Below are 25086 nucleotides of genomic sequence, written 5' to 3' on the forward strand. Positions count from 1 at the left end.
GCTCCAAGGCTTGGCAAGAAAGTCCCTCAAGTGCAGAGATGTCTGGATTCAAGATCATGGGTTTAAAAGGAGCGGGCACAGCATTCATTCCCAGACCTGGCTAACTGAGGTCTGAGAAATTTACTAGTGATTTTAAATGTTACTTTCAAGCCTGTTTCTAATCATGCCAATGCACATACAGCACAGCATCTGGTTACAGAACTGAATCTCCAGCCAGTGCAGGCTTGAACTGAAAAAGTTACAGATACTTATCTTCTGATATTTTTGATGATTTTTCCTGAAAAACTTCAAACTACTGAAGCACATCATGAGAGTTGATCCAGAATAGGTAACTGTTTAGAACATGGATCCTGTCCTTCAACCTCATCTGCAATTAGAACTAGTTCCCACATCAGCCATTCATTGATGAAGAAGGCAGCACAGATCACAATTTGCACAACTTGATCTACAGTGGGTTTTTACCAGAAGCTAAAATAAATCCTGAAATCAGAACTAATCCTCAGTGCAGACAAGGCCTCAGACTGCCAACTAGTTCCAAATGTTTTTAAGATGTGAATACTTGTATGCTGCCAATGAGACCGAGATGACCAATATGTTTCACGTGGGTCACTTCAAGGCCAGCAAATGGTATCAGCATTTCCCCAGTGCTACCCTAGCTCACAGACACACCAGTCACATAAAGGTGAAAGTTGCTGGACTCTTTTATAATGGATTGAGTCAGTGTGTCTTCTGCAGAGCACTTTTCAAAACAAAGAAAAATACTTTATGGAGTGGAAAACACTGAATTATTTGCAAAAAAATGTCATTTCTTTTCTATATCCCTCCCCAGGGAGCCCATTGTTCAAATAAGTATTTGCTTGTGCCCCAAAGTACAGATGTTTTTGAGTCTCGTCATAAATCAAACAAGCTTATGTCTAACACATTTTAAAAGAGTAGAAAATAGCAGACATGGATTAAGATGGCTGGTCTGACCCAAATTATAGTTCTTCAATACTGTTAATTTTTTGCTGATTCTTCTGGGAACAAAAGATTCGACAACATCATTGTGCCTTCCTCTTCTCCCTTGGAATTAAAATCAATCTTTTACTCTTTTTGAAATGCAAATTTGAAATAATCATGTATCTGGATCATGGATTAAGTTTGAAGGAGAAAAGTCTCTGGCAGAAGATGGCAGGGACCGTGCCTAAAGCTAAATCCAGACACACAAATCAGCTCTGAGCTAGGGTGAAAACAGAGTTCTGGTTAAATGGATTGCAGGTTTTCAGTTGCAAAAGTTCCATCAAGAAACCATTCTGATATTTGAAAACAAGAAAGAACAGCCTCATGCCATTTATAAGAAAAGAAAGTTTAGCATTCCAATTTTTTTCTCCTCTCTGTCAATTCTCTCAGGCCTGTGTTAAAGGGCATTTTTTAATTGTTCTCAGAATCAAAATTCCATCTCTAAACTTTATCAATTCTAGTGAGACGGTGCTGCTTTTTTTTTTTTTTTTTTTTTTTTTTTTTTTTTTTTTTTAGTAAGGAAAGACAATTTTTTGATAGTTTCAAATAGGGGTGCTGAACAACAGGACAGGCTGTCTTGAAAGGCAGTAGGATAAACCATATTTTCAAGGTCAGTTTTTTAATCCATGGCTTTTAACCTTGCTATGATTTATGTTTGACCTCCTTTCCACAGTAGTTTTCTTCTTTCTCTCCTTCAGACTGGAAGGACACATCTATGCTTTCTATTTGATGTGGGTTTCATGTATCTGCACAAAGTAATTCATAACCACTTGGCAAAAGGCATGTGCCCATACCACATCATTATGCTGCAATTAAGAAAATTCTCCCTGCCACAAGGCTTAAAGCCCAGAGATGTTTCAAGCTAAGACCTCAGTATTCATTCTGAATTCACCTAGGGCACAAAGCTGCTGTAGTGCTGCAGAGAGATTCTGTAGTGTGCCTCATGAAATACTTGTTGAGTGTTGATTGGAAATTTTTTAGGTTTGCCTCAGCACACTTCCACACCTTAAGATTTTTCTCCTGCTTCTCTGCGCAGCCTTTACACAGATATAGAGAAGATAGCTCTTCTTTGCAACTGAATGGAACAGAAGCATGTATTGTTTTTGGTTCTGTGCATCCTCTACATAAGTGGTCAGGTTTAATACATTCTTCAAATTATTTTTAGATTTTTGATTATTCTGTGTTGTTGGTCAGGTTGCTTTGTAAGACTTGATCAAGCAGGTCTTGAATTATCCATGTAATTCACTTACAAAATCTTTGATTAAAGTAAAAGATTGAAGTGAAAGGAAGATAAAAAGATTCTATTCTCGGGGATGTTTAATATTAGTCAGTTTCAATGCTTGTTTACTATTAATCAGTTTCAAACCCTTTTACTGTATGGACAAACGCCTTTGGCGCATCAGAGTTGAAGTCTATAACATTTTATTTGTACTTCCTCCACCTTCCTAATGATGTCTTGATTTTAAATAAGTACGTCCGAGGGAAAAAAGTTTCACCCGTTAAATAAAATGTGGTGATGACTTTCCAACTTCTGCCTCATGTGGTCCCAGTAGTAGGGAGAGAGCAGGACATTTATCGAACAGCTCCTTAAGACAGCCTCCTCCCTAGGGTCTTCCAGGATCTGCTGCAGCCCAGCAGGAGCAAACTCTTCCATCAGGTCAAGAGAGCCTGGAAAGGTCGTGCAAGTTAACCAAGTGAATTGTCGTGTGTCTCTGAATGTACACTACAGAGAAACACTGTCCAGAAACGCTGTTAATGCAGGAGCTACCCAGAAACGTACGCGTGAGTGACGCGGCCGAGCCCTCCCAGCCCTTTGCTGCCCTGGAGCTCTCTCGTCGGGCCTGCTCTCCTTTGAGCAATTAAGGATTCTATTGGCCAGGCTCGGTGAAAGGGACCCAAAAATGCCGCTCCCGCCGGGCGCGGCTCCTTTAAGGCGCGGAGCGGCGCCCGCGGTAGGAGCGCGGGAGCGGGACCCGTTCGGTTCTGTCCGGTCCCGTCCGATCCGATCCGCTCCGCGCCGCGGGGCCGAGCGCTCCCCACGGCCCCGGTACCCTCGAGCCTCTCCGCCCGCCCCGGGAGGCGCCGAGCCCGAGGCCGCCCCGCCCCGCCCGGCCCGGCCCGGGCCCGCCCCGCCGCCAGGAGGGGGCCGCCCCCCGCCCCCCGCGGCCGCGCCGCTCCCCCCGCCCCGCTCCGCCCCGCCGACCGGCCGGAGGCACGGACGGACGGACGGACGAACTGACTGACTGACGGACGGACGGACGGACGGACGGACGGACGAGGCCGCTGGAGCAGCGGCTGCCGCCAGCCGCGAGGTGAGTGGCGGCGGCCGCGCTCCGGCCCCGCTGCCCGCGGGAGGGGAGCCCGCGCGGGCGCTGCCGCCGGGCACGGCCGCTGCCGCCGTGGCGGAGGCGCCGCGGGCTCCCCGCGCGCCCGGGCAGCGCCTTTGGTCGCGGAGGTGCCGCTCGAAAGTTGCCCGCCGCTCCCGCCGGGGCCGCGCTGTCACTCCGGCTCGGGGCTCCCCGGGCGCGGCAGCCTGTGAGGATGCGGGGCTCGCCCCGCACTCTCCGCTCGCCGCGGAGCACCTGCTCCGGGCCGGGCTCAGCCGGGGCCGCCGGCGGCGCGGGGCTCTGCGGGGACGGCTCGGCGCCCGCGGGGACAGCGAGCGGGGGGCGCGGCGCGGGGGCCCATCGCAGCGGGGCTGAGAAGTGTTTGAAGGAGTTTTGTCTCTTCTTTCAGCTGGAAAAGGAGAGGCATCGGCGGCGGCAGCAGCGCGCACGTGTATTGTAAAGAAAGAGGGACTTTATGGTGCGGGCTGGTTGCAGCTCAGTAGGATACCGGGAAAGGCGGACAGAATCAACAGGGCGCTTGTTGGGTGGTGCACGGAACCGCTTCGGCCCAGAGGCCCCGAGCTGGTTTGGAGAGACTGAGTACTCACCTTGGCTTAAATGTGTCAGTAGTGGGGTTCCAGCTTGTCCCGACTTGTCTCAACTTCAGAAAATAATATGACGTTTAGAAAGGGGGGAAACAATTAGGTATTGTGATTAATAGGAGAAAAATGAGTAGTGTATGCTGATAGGTATCAGTGCAGTGCTTGTCGGGTTTTACATAGAGCGTGGATACCCAGTGCTGCAGAGCTGACTGTTTAATTACACCTTTGCATCCGTTCTACTTATGACACTTCTTGAAGTCTGATGGGTCATGATCGTGGATTAAGACTCTTTTTAGAGAGACTTAAGTGGTCTTTCGAAGACTGAGTGTACTCAAGTTTATTACTTGGCAGGGGGCAGCAGCGTGAAGCCTGGGAATGAAAATAGGAAGTGAACATCACTCATTTAGTTTTGATATCGTGTCTTTGATGGTTTAAGTGTTGTCATAGACTGATCCTAGCTCAGAAAGCATCTCATGTGCTGAAAGACATTACTCTTGCCCTGGTCGGTACCTACTTCTTCTAGCTGTGCATGCAGTCCCTTTGATATGGAATATGTTCTGAACAAGTCTGGTTATTTTTATAATGGGCAAATGTGTTTCTGGTAAGAGTAAACCAAACTGTATCATACTGAAAAATGTTCTCAGCCTGCAATGTCTTAATCTCATGTGTTCCAAATGAAAACAACAGCCACTGGAAAACTGAAACCACTCTTGCCTGATTCACGTGGGTAATGAGGTTTGTCACAACAGAACTGTGTGCAGTGTTGCTACACTGAGGTGTGGTTACCTCAGACCTGGAGGTGCAGTTCGAGATGAGGATGTGCTGTCCACTGGCTCTGTGTAACCAGCAGTGGCAGAGGTCCAGCCTGAGTTTTCAGAGAAACAGTTCTGGTTTCTTTATGGTCCTTTTGGAGCCTTCATGAGATAGAAATGCTTGCTCTGGAGACTGGGAACGAATAGTGGTAATGTACCCCGCTCCTGAAACACAGTCTTGACAGCTGTTCTTGCCAAGAGAAGGTCTTCCCAGGTGGGACATTGCAAGGCTTGAGATGTTACCCTGCTTTTCTCTGCCCCCTGAGGCCACAATAAAAGAGTTTTGGCCTGATCCTTAAATGCATCTAGCCATAGGTAACAGCATGGTGAGATGAAGTGGAGTAGTTTGCTCAGTTTCAGTTTTGCTTTGTTTATCTGTCTTAAGGCTTTGTTAGATGTTACTAACAAAGAAATGCAGTTAAAATTTTGATTTGCTATCCTGATGGAAAATATGCTTCAGTTTTCACTTTAAAATAGTTGAGTGTTGATTGTAACGCATAAAGAGCTGTATCCTAGCATGGATGTGTGTGCCTGTAAGTTTATCTGGCCATGGTATCATTACTAACCTCTCTGATACAGGCAGGACCAAAGTGTCCATCCTGTGTAGAAACTTATGCAGTCACGAGAGGAAAGTCATGGGCTTTTTCACAATAAAGCTCTGAACAAAATTCCTGTCTTCAGGTGAGTGTTAGCTCCTGCTAGGTGCGGCCTGACTGTATTCCCCTGGGGGAATCATTTCACGCCTTTTGTTTCCCTAGAAAATTTATAGGTCCCAACTGCACTGCTTGGTTCTGAGTGGATGCAAACCATGCTGACTCATATGCTGAACTGCAGCCTTGCTCCATATAAACACACGCACACTTCTAAAATATTTAATTTGTAATGTCCTCTGTGGAGAGCTATCCCACAGCTCCTGGCATAATTCCCAGAAGCAGCAGATTCTGGGGTTCTGGGAGTTTCAAAGGCCATTGGTGCCCAGCAGGATAATCATCTGAACTAGTTTAGTGTAGTTTATCCTGGCACTGGGACAGTTCAAACTGAATAGGTATTTAATCTTGCTTAAAGCAAGCCTGCTTTGAACAATACATGGTATGTGTATGAACGATCTGGAGCCTGTTGGGACATGGCTGTCAGGAGATCTACATGGAGGGAAATCTTTGTTATGGCAAGTACACTTTGGTGTAGATGTACCTCCCAACAATTTCTACAACAACCTCTGTGGGCAGTTATAATAAAATCAGGAATAAGCTATTAGAATATTTGTTTTCTTAGTTCCTCTCTGGCAGTTACCAGTGGTAATTGTCTTGTGAAATACCCAAGTTTATATCCACTGGTAAAATGCAGGTAAAAAAGAACTTCTCAGATATATGGAAATGCAATCTCAGTCATGCACACAAAAATTCTCATTCTTTTAATTGAAAATAAGTTACAGTATATGATTTGACTATGATTTGGAGTAGAGTGGAACCAAAGAATGATTTCCACTTAGTTTGTCTGTACCTGCTAAGTACAGTACTGGAGTTTCAAGATAAATATCTTCTCCTTTTAAGCAGTAATTAATTCAGTGGAGACTAGTTGACAAAAATTAGAGTTCTTTGATTCTTTTGTGGGTTTTAAAATTTGGGTTTGTTTTTCTGGCTATTAACGTGAGGTTGTTTGAAAGAATGATCCATTAAGATAAGTACAGAGAGTAATCTGGGAGAGGTTCTGTGCATCTTATGGATGGTCTAGATCAATCCCAGATCACTTGCTAAGGTGGGCTGACTGTCAGTGCATTACCTGTAATTGTTAAACATCATCTCTTTGCTGAACTGTGCTCACTTTTGCTCATGTCATAACTCATTCCAACACCCTGCAATGTTTTAAACTTCCATTCTTAAATTTTATTTTGAGAAGAAGATTCTAGAGACACTAGAGTAGTGGGATATCCTCAAAACTGGGTAAGTCTGGGTAGCAGAAGTGGTTCTAAACCCTGGAGAAAAAGCCCCTGGTGCAAACTGGGCTCAGGAGCTCACTGAGGTCCCTTGGGGTTAGAAACCATTGCTCCCAATGCCACAGCACAGCAGCACTTGCATCCGTGCACTGTCAGTGCAGCAGGAAAAAATAGTCTTTGCTGTTACCTTTACAGATGGTAGGATTTGAAGGTAGTGTGCCTGTCGCTTTTTTGACTGCAGGAAGGGTACCTGGCATAGTGCTGTTTTGGTACAAGAAGCATCTTTTCTGTGAGTATGATTCAAGGCTCAACTTATTTTCCTTCTTTATTAATATGGGGAATTTCCTTACAAATGTGGCTTAATTCACAAATTAATTTCACTAGAAGGACTTTTTGATCTGAAGTCTGAAATTGAAGTGTACGGATGTGGCATTTTGTTGCTTGAGTACGTTGAGAGATACGCTTACCATTAGCAGAGTCCCATTAGTTATGAGGTTGTCTTACAACCTGTATTTCAAAATCCTGCCTTCTATGATGGCTGTTAGTGGCATTTTTCTTTGTAAAAGTAAAGGAAGTTAAAAATTGTATCTGCATCTGTTATTGTTGCTATAACAGCTGTCTTTGTCCAGTTTTACCCATCCTATTCTGAGTAGCTTCTAACTGGAGTTGTAACATCAATGGCTATGTGCAGAGGAAGGAGAAGTGGAGGTCTTTCAATGCTGTCTCCTTCTCTCAGTCAAAAAATATTTCTTTTGAGTTACACTAGTTTTAATTAAGATGCAATGAGTCGAAACATTCCATTACTAACCCCGTTTTGGTGCCTGGCATAATTAGGACTGATATGGTTATGGTATAAATTAGTAGCCAGTTCCTTTGCACTATTTAATCATGGTTTGTCTTGAGCAAGACAGATGGTATCTCTGATACTGTGCTTGAGACTTGAAAACTGGGAAGATCACTTGAAATAAGGTGATGCAATTTCTGCAGAAGGCCATGTACAACATTAGGTCTTCTTCAGATGGCAATTGCAAAACAAGCGAGTGCTCCTTGCAACATGCTATCAGTTATTGCATAAGCAGACACAAAATAAGGACCACCCCCTGTCTAAGTGAGCAGTGGGATGTGCTTTCTTCAGGTGCCAACTTACTTTTACACCAATGTGCAACACCATTGTAAAAAATATGTAAATTAGTCTGTGTTTATTCAAACCCTTCTTTCTGGCATACTCATCGTCTTCCTCCGAAGTGGAAAGCTAACTTCTGTGTAGTCAGAATCTATATTAAGAGGTTGTAAATGGCTGTCTTCCTAACTCTAGCTGGAAAATACTGCCATGAGAGAGGTTTTTTTGTAAGTTAGATGGCAACCTGTTAGTCTGAGTAACACATTGTTGGAAACTCTTGGTGGGAGAGTAGCAGCAGCTTGGAGAGCTCTGTGACCCTAATCCAGACTTGTTTTAGAGGGTAACTTCTAATACAGAATCTTGTACAGTTTAGTCCAGTTGGAGGGTCAGCTGTCTGTTTTGGAGCTCAGATTGCTGCCTTTTAAGATGAAAGCAGTATTTTGTGACTATGAACTTCTTTTTATCTGCTTGCTGTGCCTTGTCTGAGGGAAGGAGCAGCTGTAGTCCATTCACCAGACCTGCATTTGGCTGTTGCTGCCATTGTGTTGTGTGTAAACATGTACCATTATTTTGGATCATATAGCAGCTTGTTCAAAAAGGTCTCACATTCCCCAGCTGTTCTGCAACTTTTCCATCTCTGAGCTTGCCAGCTGCTTAATACAGGCAACTGTAGCTGCATTTGTTTCTCTGGTGTTAAGTATTAGTGGAGATAAAATTGACTTGTTAAATGTTAGGTGCTGCAAGCCCCTCTCCTCCTTCGAGTGGACTTAAAACAAAAGTAGTCACATCATAGTTTTTAGAAGCTTTCTTTATCTCTAGTTGAACAGATTGCATAAAAATATTTGTTTTGTAGATTTGAAACAATTTGTGTTTACGTATATATCCAGCCACAGATTGTAGCAGTAACTAATCCAAAGAACTGGGTTAAAAAAAGGTGTGCCTTAAAGCCATGTCAACAGCTCATTTGTTTAACCACTTCTGTGAACAATGTTCAGTTTGACAAGGCATCCTGTGCTCTCTTGTCAGCCAACCCTTTTGTTTACAGGATCTGGGAACTTTTGTTTCAGCGGCAGCACTGCTCAGACTGGATGTCAAGGAAAGAACAGGGGCTCTGCAATGTCTTGTATCTGCAGTGAGTGCTCAGTCCAGGTGAGGAACCACAGGCTGAGACCTGCCTTTTCCAGCCTGCCCTCCCTGCCATGAAAGTGATAGGAAATGTCTGGAAAATGTTTTCCGTGACTGAACTCCTCTTTACTGCAGCTTTAAATCCACAGCTATCTAGCTGGAGATACAGAAATTGAAAGTCAGAGTAAATTCAAGCTGCTTTGGAAAAAGGAGATAATTCTGTTAATGACTAAAGTTACTATTCTAACCACTTAACCTGTTCTTTAATGTCAGTTTAAAACTTGGGGTGAGAAGGAGTGTGTCCTTCATTGCTGCAAGAGACTGCTGAAGATAGTGATAAAGCAAAGATTTTGGAGGCTTGAGCTGGTGCCATTAATTAGTATTCCTTACTCCCATACAAGGGGATAAATCAGGTATTCACTTGAAATCACATTTCATGCAGTTTGTATTTGAAAAATGTAAATGTGGTTTTCCATGGTTTTGCTATTTGTTTCAAGGTGAAGGAGACTGGAAGGGAATGACTTGCGCATTCTTGCTCCTGATAGCAGGAAAGACTGCCTCTGCCCCAGGGTCCAAGTTAGCCATTGTGACTGGCCTGAATACCCTATTATTCAGAGAGGAAATTTCCAGGTGACTGTAAATACATTTCTTTTTTCCTGGCAGTTTTTTTTCCCCACCCTTTCACCAGGCCTGCTCTTATCCTTGCTGGTTATAGTTTTCATGTTCGTGTTAAACATCACCACTACCTAAATTATGCTAGGATGACTTTGGGTTCATAATAGAACTTTGACCTGTAAAAACAAAAGCAAAACCATAAAAAAAGTCTCTTGATTTAAGGTGGCATGTTTCAGGATCTGTTTTTTGTACCTCCAAATAGCTGAGAGTTTGAACTTTTCCATTCTAATGCTAGTGTCTCAAAAGAAGCTGGAACACTGTTTGGCTAGATGCTTGCACTTGTCTTCTGGAAAGTTAATTTTTCAAAGTCAGTGTTGGAGCACTAAATCATTATTTGTCTGAAATCATAGCAGAAATACAGGCTTATAGTTTGATGTGATCATACTAGATACATAGTTATGCTAGCTGAGCAGAGTCATAGATATTAGATTAAAAATGTCTAGTTAACACAGAAAATGTAGAAATGAATGTGTGTTCTGGATTTAATAATTACATGTATGAACAGTTCTTTAGAAAACATGTAACAGGGGTTCTCTTTCAGAGCAGCAGATTGACCATGCTTCAGAAATAGAGGAAGACAACCAAGTGTCATGCTGAGGGCATGGAGAGAGGGGTAGGGAATGGAGGAGGAGCTTCTGTCTTAGAGAAAGTTAGGGAGAGGATCTTAACATTTTATTTTTTTTTAAGTGCCGCTGATTAATTCATAAAACCCTTTGGAATGAGTTTAGGGAATGGACGTAGAGGAGATCGGGAGAAGTGGATTTTGAGAAGTAAAAAAGTAAGGAAGTGTTGGTTTGTCCTCAGGTGAACAGAGGAGGATGTTATCTGATTAATAAGTAGTGTTCAATTATTGAAGGCTTTAGGAGAAATAAACATTTTTTTTCAGAACATGGTGGGAAGTGAAGTGAAAAGACTTTAAATGGTCTTAAATTGCTTAAACATGTTTAAAATAATAGAGGGGGAAAAAAGAAGGGATTACCCTCTCACTCACCTCCAAAGACTGTTTTTAGTGAAGTTGGTGGAAGTTTTGGGAAGGCATAAAAATAAAGCATTTAAGAAAGCTTTTGGTAGGTGTTTTTCTTTCTTTCTTTGAAATGAAGGGTTCTGCCTGTGTTTTTAACTTGGCTTAAATTTGCTCCATCCTCTACAGGGGAAAATATTTATTTTAAAGTTTCCTCTAAACTTAAATTGGCTTCCCAGCCAATTTAAAGACATGTCTGTCTTTGTAATACCTTCCAACTCCAGGAAAGCTGAAAACTCTAAGGCTTAATGAAGGAAGAGACTTTGTTGATTGCACAGGAGAGCAGCATTTCCAGCAGTAGAAAAATTGCTGTTCTGAAAATGTAGCTTGAATTAATCCCTTCCATCTTTGTTTCCTTTTGCTGTTGTTAATGATTTCCTTTGCTCAGCTGTTGTGCCTGCCTCACTCCACTGATTCTTCCACTGCTCTCTAGGACTAAAAATTATAGTATGTGTCAATTTAAAGACAGAAATAGGGCGTTGGCAGATAGAGCTTCTTCACTAAGCTGCAACTTTATGAGAGTTATGCTCTTTAACTTTGGCACTTAAAGTTATTTCTCTCCAGGGTGGTGATTGCAGCTCTTAGTGTGGGTTGTCCTGCACACTGATGAGTTTGGGTGCCTGTTATCTCACAGGCTCTGTGGCTGAAGTCTCTGCCATATATGTAGGTTATCAGCCATGTGCACAGCTCCACAGAGACCACACTAAATTGTCTCTATCACTGGAAAGATTCAAGGCTTTGAAAGAAGGTAGCTTAAGCAAAAGTTGCAATAATGAACAAAATTATGGAAAGAAAAAACCCCATATTTACTTAGGTAATATGTGTCAGGATCATAGTTGGGCTCTGTTGTTAGGGTTGCCTGTAACAGCTGCTTGAGTTCTCGATGCTTTGCCTTGTTTGTGTGCTGCACGTGAGGCTGTGCTCTCATCTGAAGTCAGCTGAAAATCAGGTGTAAACTGCTGAAAAGTACCAGTACTGCTTCTTCTTCTCCCACCTTACTCCACAAAACTACTTAGCTGAGGTATTCCCGTTTAGATCATGCTGTTGGCTTTAGGCTTAAACTACTTTAGTCAGTCTTCTGTCATTTTTGGTTTAAAGTATATGCTGTGACAAATATGACTTCAAAGGAGTTTGTGTAAGACTTGACCCTTGCAGAGCTCAGAGAGTAAAGACTCTCCAGAACTTTATAAACACCCTGACCATGGGATTGCATCAAACCTCTTCTGGATGCTCCCCCTGTGCCTGTCCTCTTCCTTCCTGTTGTATTGCAGGCAATAGTTGACAGGCAAAGGATTGTTTTTCCTGAAATACACTTGTTTGTCTTGTCTCCATAATGTTTGTTGTATGCCTGACTCCACAACTTGCATGCAAAGGCCTATTTTGGTAGTGTTTTTGTGGGTTGGCAACAAAGTAATTGTGGCTTCCTACTGCAAGCAAAAGCCTGGTGTATGGAACGGAGTTGTTTATATGGATTCCTGGTATGGAATGCAAGTTTAATTCTTTTAGCTTGAAATTAAATTGTGTTGAGTAAAATTAACTTTGAATTTAAGTGGCACTGAACCTAGCTAAACAATTTTGTAGGGTTTACGTTAATAAAAGCAAACTATGGCATAGCTAGCTACTGCTAGGGATTCATTTCAGGTTCTTGATATTTGTGGTTTAAGAGGGGAATGCTCAGCTTATACTTCTGTAATAAACTTCATGTCTGAAGCGCACTATGTGGTGCACCCTGCTGGGATAGTACAGCCACAGATAACTTGAAGGGATTTGTGTGGGCAGAGAGAAGGCAGATGAAATGTTCCAGGTGAGATAAATTTCCATGGCCTGGTTTGGGAACCTAACCTGCCTTACAGTAAGAGATAGAGAGCTGTGAAAGTTACCAGTGATTTTGTTTCATCTGCCCTACTGTTAAAGGACCTTTTAAGGACCTTACTACCTTTTTCGTGGCCTTTTAAAAGAAATCTTTAAAGCAATATTTGGCTGAGCATGCTTTTTCTGGACTCCTAGTAGGTGCTTGCCAGCAAGGAGCTGCTGACATCAAAAGCAAAACCCCAAAAGGCCCGTATATGTGTGTGAAGTAAGGAAACGGAATGAGAGTAGTTTTGTGCTGAACTTCAGCTGAAAGATCATTCCAAACGCAATAAAGAAACGGAGCACCTTCATTAATGCCTTCAAAAATTTTGATGACTTGTGAGATTCCTAGAGTAACATACAAATGAAGACAGTGTCCTTCCAATAAAACAGATGTTACTTCATTACATGTTTCTTATGCAAAGGCCAATATGAGCACTTATAATCATGCCAGTCACCTCTGAAACAAAGCTAGTAATCTTGGTGTTACAGAGGTTCATTTCTTAAGGAAGCCGTGAAAAAACTTTTTCCATGAACATGTTGGTATGAATTGGCATTCTTCCTTGCACAGGAAACCACAAATTCTTATTGCGGAAAACTTCTAACTCTTGTAAAACAGTCATTAGTTTTGTGTATTAAATGTTCAGAATGTTCTAGTTTGTTTTTTTTTTCGTGTGGCCCCTGGAGAGCTGCTCTAAGAAATGCTTCTCTTTTGATAAACAGATCACTTGCTCAAATGTTTCCAGTCACTTGTAGTCCCTGTGCATGCTGCTGGGGTTTGGATACTTCTCAAATGCCTACAAGCCTGAGACCATCTTTATTGCTCAATTATTTTTACCCCCTCAAGTCTGACAGTTGCAGCAACTGAACATGATCCCTGTATTAAATACAGCAATGTGTTTGATGAGTTGCTTTGTTAGGGTTTCTGAAACTTGTGCACTTGAAATGGCCTTTGGTGGTGGGGCAGCTCCTGGAGCAGTGTCACTCAGTGCACACACACAGACACACTGTGCTTGTGTGCACTCCTTGGAACACTTGTGTGCAATATCTGTGTGACTTGTACACCTCTAGTATGTGATGTGTGCTAAAGGCTGGGAGCTTAAGTTTCAGGTGACTGGAAAAATTACTTCCATGACTTCACTGAGCATCCCTCTTTTTCTTTATGCTAGTCTTTTTCAGTCTTTCCCTTCTCTTTTTTTAAATTTTGTTTTCAAATCCCTATTCTGGATTTGGTATGATAAACTATGATCAAACTGCACGTGAAGTAAAACCCTTTCTTATCTGAGTTTTCCTTAGTTTTTTTTTCCTTTCAAGTACACTATCAAGAGTATAGTATTTTGAGTTACTATATTACACAAATTACACAGCCCATTCTTTTTTTTTTTTAATGACAGAAGAAAGGACAGTGGTTGAGGATGTAGTAGATCACATAAACTAGCAGTGATAAAAGTGTTGGGTTTTCGTGTTTTTGGTGTTTTGTTTTGTTTTTTTTTTTTTTTGTTTGTTTGTTTGGTTGGTTTTTTTTGTTTTTTTTTTTCAGTGCAGGTTACTTGTTTGAAAAAGATTCATCATATCTTCATCAATGTTTTATGGTTTCTACTATTTTGGAGTGTTAGCTGGTTCTCAAGTACTGGAACATTACTGCTGCTATTTAAGGCAGGACATCTGTCATGATGTGTCTAGAGTCTGGTTTCCTCAAGCCTCAACAATTCTTGCCTTTATGTTCTACCTATGTAGCCCTTGCTCTTTCTACAACCTAAAAATAACGTAGAAGTTAAACAACTCGTTGAAAGTCTGTAATTTCTGAGAGCAACATCTTGCCAGTAGCTATGTCTTGAGTCATCTGGACAATGCTTTGGCAGAGTTTTAAGAATTTGCTAAACTAGGCCAAATGAACTTTTCTTTCTGGTCAGGTGTAACTTTCTGTACTGGAAGGATGTGCACAACATAAACGGATGCTTCTCACAAACTGTGTTAGCCCTGCCTCATGCTGCACACACTGAGGCTTCCGGGACCCAGCCCCAGCAGCATCCTCCTGGTGTCCTACCTGCTATTTCCTCCCTTGCTTCTGGGAGTCATGGCTTGCCCATCGACTTCCTTGGAATTTGGGACTTTTCCCTTCCAGTAGCCTCAGTGTTAGCTGCTCTCACAACTCTGGTTTATGCCCCAATAGCTGTTTAGTTTGCAGACTTTTATTGTACAACATTATTACAGTATTATCAAGTATTCTGTGCACAGGATAAGGAGGCTGCTTTTTGTGGAGCTTCAGAACTCCTCTGTAGAATGGGCAGACTCTTTTAATCTAGAGAAATTATTCCCCTTCTCCCACTGAAACCCTACTCTGAAAACTTTGTTCTAGAGGCAGTTTTAATGAGCTTTGAAACCTGTATCACAGTTTTCAGAACAACCCCTTTATATCTGTGGCCTTGCAATAATGCCATTTTTGGGGATGAAATTTTATTACTCTTAACAGCTCTCCTCCCATTTCCCTCTTTCCTTCCTGCTCCCAGCTGTATGCCTGTGCTGATTATTCTGGGGTTGTTCTAGTCCACTCCTTCAACTTTGCAAGCTGCTTTATCTCAGGCTTTGGTTGCTGCATCAGCAGATCAGTGTCTGCTGTTAGTGAACCAAGAAAGGGCTCGGACCTTTAAGGCACAGGGGAGGTGGTGCAGGGGGGACAGTGTCAGACTGGACAAAAAATATGTTCTCTGCACAGTTCACTTTGCCTAACGTGGATCCATAGATGAGCATGAGTTTTCTGATGGTACCTCGCCGTTCTGATTAGGCAAAAGCTTTCAAATGGATCCCTGAAATAGTGTTTATTTGAAGTTTAAAATGCTGGAATTGGATTTTTTTTTTTCCCTTTGTGTTTGTAGCTCCTATACCACAAATGTTTTTACATGTTGTTTGTTTAAAGGAAGCTTTGCACTTCCCAGGGAAGAATGCAGCTGGGAAAGGCCTGAAACTATTGCAGTTGCTTGGCTCTGTTGGATTGTTAACTATCTATGACTCCTACTAACCTAAAATTGTAGATGTTTTACTGTTTGTCAGATTGTAAAAATGCTGTGAGACCATCCAGCATCTTTTAAAATTAGGCTGAGTTGCAGCATTTTGCAGTTAGAATGGTTATGGTGACAGCATGTCTCTTTACGCTGGTGGAGAAAATTAAAGAGAGTAGGGAATAAACGCTAAGGACTAAGGAGATTTGAAATAACTATACATGGATCAATACAAACAACATGGAGAGTTTTGGGAAGCTTTGTTAAACTCGGGCTGAGTACTTACAGGTTTACTGGAGAGTAATACATGCTATTGAACCTGATGGCTTTGGCTTGTGATCACCAGTGAAGGCTTGCTTTTTCACCTAGTTTTGCAACTGGGAATTTACTTTGGCACAAGGAAGATAAGTTTCTTATTTGAGTTAGCGGAATACAAGTGTCTGGTTGGAAACATTCCCAGTAATGATCTGATTCCTAGCCTTTTCTGTAACTGCTCAATAGTGCCACCAATGCATATTTGAGCACAAAATAATTGTGACAACTTGCATAGACCCCAGGATTTTTTAATGTCTCAAAACCACTTAACAAGCTGGTCATTGATAAACACTGACTTGAAACAAAGTAATCAGATTTAACAGAACAGCGTGGTGGATGGTCAGTTCCAGGTGCCCTGACTTCCTAGGAAGCGCCAGCTAAGTTTATCAGAACTATCTCTTGTGCCTGCTGACTTCATGGCATCCCAGTTACGGCTTGGTAAACTGACTGCCAGCCACTGGCCCTGCACACCTTCCTCGCGGTACAGGAGTCCTATGACTGAAGACAGCATTTCCCAGACCAAGATCTCCAGATTATTGCTGAGCTTCATTTAGAAAGGACACCTGAGCTGGCTCTGTTGCTTGCTGTAGGTGTTGAATTGCTCCAGTGTTTTAGAGGTGCTATACCATCAGTATATTCTCCAGGCTAATTCATATATACATTTTTGACCAAAACAAAAGAAGGCCCTGTCTTCTTTTACATCCTAAGAAACCTTTTCCTCCTTATAGAATATTGAAGTATTTGAGGTAAAGAGAAAAAAAACCCAAACCCAGACAACAAACCACCAAACCAAAACAGTTTGATTTCTCACTTCGTTCTGGCAGTAGATGCACATCTAGTGTGTGAAGGGAAGACTCATGACTGTGTTAAGCTCCTGATGTGAGAGGATGTTCTGCATTACAGGTAGACGAAATAAATTTCAGAGCCATCTGGCAATGAGCAGAGTGCAACTGCTTGACTACTTTGAACTTCACTTGGATAAATGAATGTTTTCACAGGTTTTCTTTTGAGGAGTGTCCTGAAAAAGATTCTCATTAGATTTTTTTGTTTATTTGTTTTTACATTGTTGTCTGGTGATCTTATTGTCCAAAATACTGCATCATTCAGATCTGAGATTTAGATTCAAAGTTAATGTATCTCCATAGCAAAGTCCACGTTGTTCAGAGATGTTGCCTTGTTAATTGTTAACAAAGGTGCTCTTGCTGCTCAGCTGAGCTGCAGGGTTTGTTAGCTGAGCACTGCTTGCAGCACTCTGTTAAGTGCTATTTTTGATGTCTCACAGCACCGACATGTGTAACTTGATTGATGTGACATGGAGGAGCCTTATCCTGAAATGTGCTTCTGGAACTTAGTTGGAACTGTTCGGATTATGCTCACAAATACTACTTTATATTTTCTCCAGCGTTAATTGCACCATTGATTTGATTCATTCTATTTAGATAATATACTTACTTTGATCTTTGAGCACAAGATCTGATTTTATTTGGTTGTTCATGGCAACCTGTGCAATGTGTTTTTTGTTTGGTTTTTGGTTTGGGTTTTGTTTTTTTTTTAATCCTCTTAATATCTTCTGTGTTCAGTGCTGTTGTTTAGAACAAGGATTTATTTGTGTGTGCACCTGATTCACAAGATTCACTCTTATGTTTAAGGTGTCTTCGGAGTCTTGCTTCATCTTGTCTACTGCCTTTGCTTTGTTTCTGTTTCTTTCTTGTGTGGTACTGCCCGTTTGCAAGATCTCGGAACTGCAGCTTTCTTTCTCATGTAGAGGCAAGTCTTCTGTCTTGTTCCATTGCTCAGTGAAGAAATCTCAGTTATTGTCAAGGAAGCTTGAGATGCTTTGAGGTGTTGGAGATCGGAAGATTGTTGTAGTTCTGTCAGAGTTTCTCTGTTCTCCAGTGGGGTCACTAACTAATTTTTGAAAATTCACATAGGTGAACAGAGGTGCTGTGGGCTACATGAATCCAAAATGTCCCTCATCATGTTATTTTGTTTAAAAAATATATGTTTTTTAAAATTTTAGGAATTCTTATTGAATTTATTTTTGATGAAATTAATTCCATTAATAAGGGAGTTCTTTTCAGTCATACTGTCACAAGATGCTTAAGTCCAGGAGATAAATCTAAGTATGGGGGATGTCTTGAATACATTGTAAAGATATGATCTGAATGGACCAGTGCGTGACCTACTGGTTAAGGATCATGCATGATGAGTCATGTCTTTCTGGCTTGTCTGGGGAAACCAAATGTTTAATGCTTCTTCCATTTCTGAATCTTTCGAGAGGCTGTGGTTAGCAGTGACTGTTGTCTTTGGTAGGAAATTCAGCTGTTTCTATTTTGGATTTTATGGTCTTCTTTCTATCGTTAGTCAGTTCTTGGGAAGTTTCTTTGGTGTGTGTTCCTCCTTAACTTGCTCCAAAGACTGCATTGCTAGACACCAGCCACATCCAGTTGATCCAAGCAGTCCCAATAGCTGAGATAACTTGTTTTCTGTTGGAGTTGGATGTTGTGCTTGTGCATTTTAGGAAGATGCATAATAACCTGACCAGGAGAGATGTATGTGGAAAAAAAGAAGAGGAAAACAGGATTCCTAATTATGTGACCTCTTATTAGCTTTAGGGAAAGGACTGCTGGAAGGCAGGTATATTTTAAGGGACTACTTTTTTATTATGAGTCTGCGCAGCTTAAATTCTCATTTAGCACTTCAACCTTGCCTGACCTCCACCATATCTTCTCCTTTACCCATATTGGCACTACCTTTCTTTTCTGGCAAAAAAAAAAAAAAAAAAAGAAAAAAGAAAACAGAAGAAAAAAAAAAAAAAAAAAAAAAAAAAAAAAAAAAGATGCTTGCACATTTTAACGTGCCATTTTTTTGCACCACTCAATCGTTTTGCCGGAGTGAGGAAGTAGTGTGAGTTTGGAAGGAGGCAATGAGTTATGTGAATGATGTTGTCTCAGCAAATTTGTCTATGTAGGTTAAGACCCAGTGGGGGGTTAAAAAAAACTCCAGCAAAACTCTTTTTGAGAGTTTTGAAAACAGACTAATTTGTTTTTGAGAGCAGACTAATCTGAAGTACTTGATGTTCAAAACCATACAACTGTTATACGCAGAACAGCCTTTTTAAAGATTTTTTTTTCCCCCCTGAATTCTTGAACTGCAGAAATGGACACCTGTCTCTGTTTGCATAAGTGCTGGCAAGTACAAAACTGTAAGTGCTTTTTGTGAGGAACTGGAATTTCAGAGGTGACACTGCTGTCAGCTCTTGTTTCTGTTTTTGAATGCAGCAACTCTGCACCTCTGTGGTCCCACAGTAAACAGTTGTGATCACTCCACTTCTTGGCATGTAAGAAGTTCAGCATGTTTAAAGCAATGAATACTTCATGCTGATGATGACTTTGGAGTAACTAATTCAAGTGGAAACTAAACAGTTCCTTACTTAAAATGTGCTCCAGATTGTGTTTGTAAACATTCTAGAGATTAATTGATGCATCTGATTTTCAGTATTTCTCATATATTTCAGGGAGATAGTAAAGTATCAAAATTAATGTGAAATTGATTTGAGAAAGAGAACAGACTGGCTTGAAGGAATATCTCTCTAAACTTTTGTGTGTGGTATTAACTCTGAAACTTATGTACTGGAAATGCCATAGACTTAAATTACAATAAGTAGAACACGACAGAAAAACAAGTCAGAGAAGTGAGGTAATCTAAGAAAATCAAATAAAATTTGCCTTCTAATAATGAATTATTGAATGTTTGGGATTTTTTGAAGAAGTGGTTAAGAACTGCAATCTGCATAATAGAATGTGTGTCCTAAAGGAAAAAAACTGCTATTGTTATGAAGTCAGAACATGCAAATGTCTCTGACTCTGAAGAAATGTTTCAAGAATTCATTTTGAGGACTTGGAAGACAATCTAATCAGCATGTGTGGAAATCTGCTCCATAGTACTATTAGGTTGGCAGGAGACATTGGTTTACACGCTAATAAAATATCGCTTTCATGAATGTTGCTACTCAACAAACCAAGAACATTATAATTTGGTTTTACAGGCCTTTCAGAAGATGTTTTGCATAATTGATGCCCCTGCCAAAGGAGCTAAGAGAGGCGTTGTAATGGAACCATGTCTGATGTCTCATTTTGGTTGTTAAGGAACTATTAAATAATGAAACCTTTAAATCTAAGGTCATATTTCATTTTGGCCAAAATTGACACTTATTTCATTACAGTTGTGCTCCATTTCTAGGGGGTTTATGGGAAATTTTTGAAAGTTGTAATTGTTCTTGCACAGATAAACAGTGGAGCAGGAAATTGACTGCAAGTCTCATTGGACATCAGTGTTTGCCTATGTTAGGATGAATGACTGTGACTTGAGTTAATGGCAGCTGGCTTATAGGTATAAAAGGAATCTTCTCTTTGCCAGGTGTATCTTAGTCAACTTTGCTGATGTTTTTTGAATGTACAGGCAAGTGTATACAGGGATCTGGGTAAAACTTGGACTGTTTATCACTGGGATACCCACTCTCATACTGTCTAGAACATGTAGTAATTGCAGCACTTCTTAAAAACTGGATTTGTGGGATGAGCCAGTTCATGCAACTTGTGCTTGGCTTTTATTCTGGTATATCTAATTGATACATAGAAGGAATTCAAGCTGCGGATTAAGGAGTGAGTGTGCCTGTGAGGGCTCAAGCAATGTGATTTGCCCTCTGAACTCATGACTGAAGCTCTAACTATAGTTAGAGCTATAGAACTAGTTAGTATCTGTGTTTCTGGCCACTGTTTCTCTCCTGGGGCACTCTGTCAGGAGAGATTCCTACTGCTTTACTTGCACACTGGCCCATGTCAGAGGTAACTCTCTCAGCAGGAGTACAAATAGCACAGCCCCAGTTTCTAGCCAAGGCCTGGCTGAGCAGAACTGTGCAAGTGCAGGTTAGAATTCACTGAGATAACAAACATAGCACACTTGGGTCTGCCAGCTGGCTGACACATGAAGTGGGTGTTTTACAGCACATACTCTCTAAACTGCAAGGAAGATACTGAAGACAAGAGTTGATTCCTAGATGTGCTGTAAACCCTGAAGTTTTAATTTGTTTGTGCTGTGCAGTGAGGGTTGGTTTGGGATTTTTTTTTTCTGCTCTTTTTTCACCTGTTAGTAGGGAAATTTATTTGAACTCAGATGAATTTAAACAGTGATGCGAATAGTTACTTTTTGCATTAGCACTGCAGCTTACCTCGCTGAGAGGGCATTGCGTTTCTGCATTGTGTTTAGCTTTTCAGTGGCTCATTACTAGCCTTAAAAAACCCCTCACTCTTCATTTAAAGTGAAACATGGTTGTTTAAAACCTAATAATAAAAAGAAATAACATGTTCTCGTTGTGTATGTTCCAGAGGAAGCACTTGCCTGCTGCTGGCTAACAGGCAGGCTGAACATCTGCCCTAGATGGATAGGTTGGGAATTTCCATGGGACTGAGGAAAAGCAAGAGGACACCCCCAGAGCAGGGCAGGATGTGCTGATGTCCCTGCTCTGCAGTTTCTCAAGCGTGTGGAGCAGGGAGGGCTGTGCTTGTTGGGACGCCTTCCCAGCTGTGCAGTGCAGGAGAGGAGTGCTGGCTGAGCTTGCCAGCACTGATAAGACTCCAGGTGGGGATCACAGTAAACATGCTGTGGGAATCAGCTTTCCCAGGAGTTACATGAGGCAAAGATGTTCTTCTGTCACTTCTTGCTGGAAGCTTTCTTGCTGCTAACAACTAAATATGCAAATCAAACTGTGGCTCTTACAGCCTTCCTGGTGTTCTGACTTATGGTACTTGCTTCTGTTTTCAAAACTGAATTTGTCAGCACAGACTATTTCACTCTGAAAATGTAAAATCTTGCCATAAGTGCTTCTTTGTGCTGTAATAAACATACATAAATTTCCCTTTACAAGATCTCCATATCAGGCTTGCTTTTTCTCCCCGCTGTTTATTCACCACCCTGCCAACAGCATAGGTATCTTCTGAACAGGTTTACGCAAAACTGGCAAATTGAATTGTCATGTCATTGCTTCCAGTGAATTCAGACTATTGTATTCCACATACAGTATTCACAGCTGTATTACTGACTAACAAGACTGCTGTTGGCTACAATGAAGTGCACCACAAAATTGCTCTGATCTAAGGCTTAGGTTATAATTTGAGACAGTTATCTTAAACCAAAAGAACCTAAGTCCATAAATAAACAGTTAAGCCATGTAAACTTTTTAATGGCAGAGACAGTTAGCAAGGAACTATGCAAATCCCCCAGGCCAAGATAATCTCTGGCATAATTATGTAGTCTACTAAGTGAGAAAAATTCCAGGGCTTTGCTCATGAATAAGACTGGATTATTTGTGATGTGATTTCATAAAATAAACGAGACCAAAGGCTTCAGAGGCTACTTAAGGTTTTGCAGAGGGGTAAATGTTAATACTTAATTGTTTAAAGTATGTGTGAGGTGATACATGGCAAAGTTGTACAAAGTATGTCTTAAGAAATAAACTTACTGTTAGATATGTGCTGGATTTTTTTACCCAAATAGCTGTGTTTCCTACAGACCATTTAATAATCCATTCGAAATAGCCTTTAAATGTTCAGTGAGCTTTTTGCTACTTGTTCTGCTAGATAATATATACTGCTAAATACTTTTTCTCTGCTGTATTCTAATTGTGGTGATAAAGTGAGCATTGCTATGACCTTTTTTGTTCTGTTTTGGTACTATCAATACATCTCTGTTCTGATCCCATTTATCCCATCTAATTCTCCCCTAAGACAGCTGTGCCAACAGAAGCACTAGGAAGAATACAAGAGTTGCACTAGATAAAAATGCTCCCCAGAGCATGGATATTGGAGGACAGAGGTAGCTGAGGTGTTCAGCTACAGAGTTGATGGGCTTCATAGTAATGGCTCATCCTGCCTGGTCTTAGACAGCCTCCCCCAAACAGCCATAGAGATACACCCAGCACTCTGGAGATCACAGGAAACTGCAGCTTCCTTTTGGGGTGCTTTAAGAATGGGTTGTGTCTCCTCCATTTTCTGAGAGAGGAGAAACGAGTTCCATCTTTTGGGGACACCTTATCTAGGGAACATCCTCAAGGCTGTCTTTTTTTTTTTTTTTTTTTTAATGCTAGGTGTTCACTTGAGATAAAGCACCATGTGTACTTCTGATACAGGAATTTGTGCTTGTTCAGATAAATCTGTGTAATGCTCCACACCCAGATACAGAAGGAATCACAGACAGAAACAGCAGCAAATGGTGATCTTGTATGGGAAGGCCCCTTCTATGTCTTTTCCTTTTTACGTCCCTTATACTGGAGCTTCCTGCAAAACAGAGCTGTCCTGGAGTCTCTGCATCAGCATGCATCCCTCTGTAAGCTTTGTTTTACTTCACTAAGTCTCTGACTCCAAGTCCCTATAGAGCTTAGAAATTGGAGTGATGGAAGCCAAAGTCTTACACCAAAATGGGTGTTCTGTAGAAAAAAAAAAATTCCTTCCCTAGACAAATAATCTAAAAAATTGCTCCAGTAAGTTAATATGAATCACCGTGCTTTTTTAACCTTTTGTTATTTATGCTCACCAGACCCCTGTGAAATTGAAGCATTCTTTTTATCTTGAATGATGGACTGGGAGCTGGGTTTTGGGGCCTGGCTACCATGTTCTCACCCACATGTGCCAGCTTCCCCCTTTGCCCCGCACTGAGTCATCTGTGTTTAATATGTACAAGAGCAGCTGAATTATTTTTATGGTTGCTGGTCTGAAATGAGTCAGGGCAGGGTCAAATATGTTATGGAGCAGGGAAGGGAGAGGAGTGGGAATCTGGCAGCCAGCAGCTGGCTGAGATTGCCATGGAGCCACAGACCAACCCCGATGACTTCGCCAAGGTCACACGAGCCTCTGTCAGCAAGAAATTGAAACCTCTCCTGTGTTATATAGGGTGCTGACCACAGCTCTGTCAGATGCAGTAACTGACAGGAAGTGGCTTTAGAGTTATTCTGCTTGAACTTATTGTTTGTTTGCCAATACTGATACATGAATTAATAGTTGCTTTCTAGTGCGTGCTTTCTGTCAATAGATGCTTTCTTGTGTATGCCAAAATATAAACATACTGAACTGGTCATAACTGTAGATCTTCAGGTGTAAGCTAGGTGCATTCTGTGAGGAATTCATAATTAACTTGAGCTAACTTTCCTTAGAAATGTGATTTTTGTATAGGTAGTGATCTGTCAACCGCAGCACATTTCTGTGTAAGGACTACTGCCCTTTAATAAAGACACCTCAGGAGTTAGTGCCTGAAACAAATCATTGCGTGGTATTATATTGCCAATTTGGTAAAAAAATCAGTTGGTCACAGTTGCTTGGTAACTCACACAATCTGCAGCTGATACTTTATCAGTGGTCAAATACAGAATTTAGAGTAGAGAATTTCACCAATCCTGGGCACACAAATTTCTGGATGCACAGCATTTTGAGCTATGTACATTATGAAAGCAGTGCAGAAAGTAAGGTATGAGGGCTTAGGTCATGTATTCTGGCATCAATTTCTATGCTCTTTTTCTGTTTGAATTCATTTGGGAGGAAAGAAACTAAGAAACTTTCTTGAGTGAAGATTTTAGAGTTCTGTGCTGGTTATAAAGCCATCTGTGTCACTTCTGTCTTTTTAAAGTTTCTTTAGAAAAAGGGCTAGCCAAAAATATTCTGGATGGGATTGTATGCAACATATGTACGTTTTCATTACACAATACGCTACAGTTAATTCAATTTGAAGGGCTTTCTCCTTGTCAAATCTTGTCAACCTACCACTTGACTGATTTTCTGTGTCTGATTGTGTTTTTTTGTTTTGTTTGTTTGACTTTTTTTAAGTTCTTGAAATCAAAGAAAGCTTGTTGCAGGTGTTTTTTTTTGTTGTTGTTGTTGGGTTTTTTTTAAAGAAGGATAATATTGGAGAAACCTGTCTCCAGCAGTCTAATATATTGTCTGGTGTTCTTCTAGGAACAAATATATCATGTGAGTTTTTATGTAGGAGGCTTTTTAGACATTTAAGGGTTGGGTGTTAGCCACAAGGTTCATGTGACATGACAAATGTGGAACATCTGTGTACTGGTGCACATCACTGTTCTAAAAGTCATTCCCTTCACCACATGCATTGAATTAAACACAAGAATTTAGAGAAAAAAATAGCTGGAAGGACACATTCTGTCAAATACAATGGGAAGGATCTGTTGTGCAAGCTGTTGGAGCTCACTCACAGTTCTGCAGTCACTAGTTCAGGGGTCTGGTGTGCTCTGTGCCTCAGC

At 41.3% G+C, this 25086-nt stretch overlaps 1 protein-coding gene across 1 annotated transcript in view; it reads left to right on the forward strand.

Moving 5' to 3' along the window:
• Positions 1 to 3270: 3270 nt before the first annotated feature.
• Positions 3271 to 25086, forward strand: part of SVIL (supervillin) — a 134540-nt gene continuing 112724 nt past the window's right edge. The window contains exon 1 of the mRNA XM_066199783.1: positions 3271 to 3311. The gene's annotated coding sequence lies outside the window, so the exon portion shown is untranslated. The remainder of the gene's footprint in view (positions 3312 to 25086) is intronic.

Source organism: Chamaea fasciata, unplaced genomic scaffold (assembly GCF_029207755.1).
Source record: "Chamaea fasciata isolate MVZ Bird 193981 ecotype frontalis unplaced genomic scaffold, bChaFas1.0.hap1 SCAF_1, whole genome shotgun sequence".
In the NCBI taxonomy this organism is placed as follows: domain Eukaryota; kingdom Metazoa; phylum Chordata; class Aves; order Passeriformes; family Sylviidae; genus Chamaea; species Chamaea fasciata.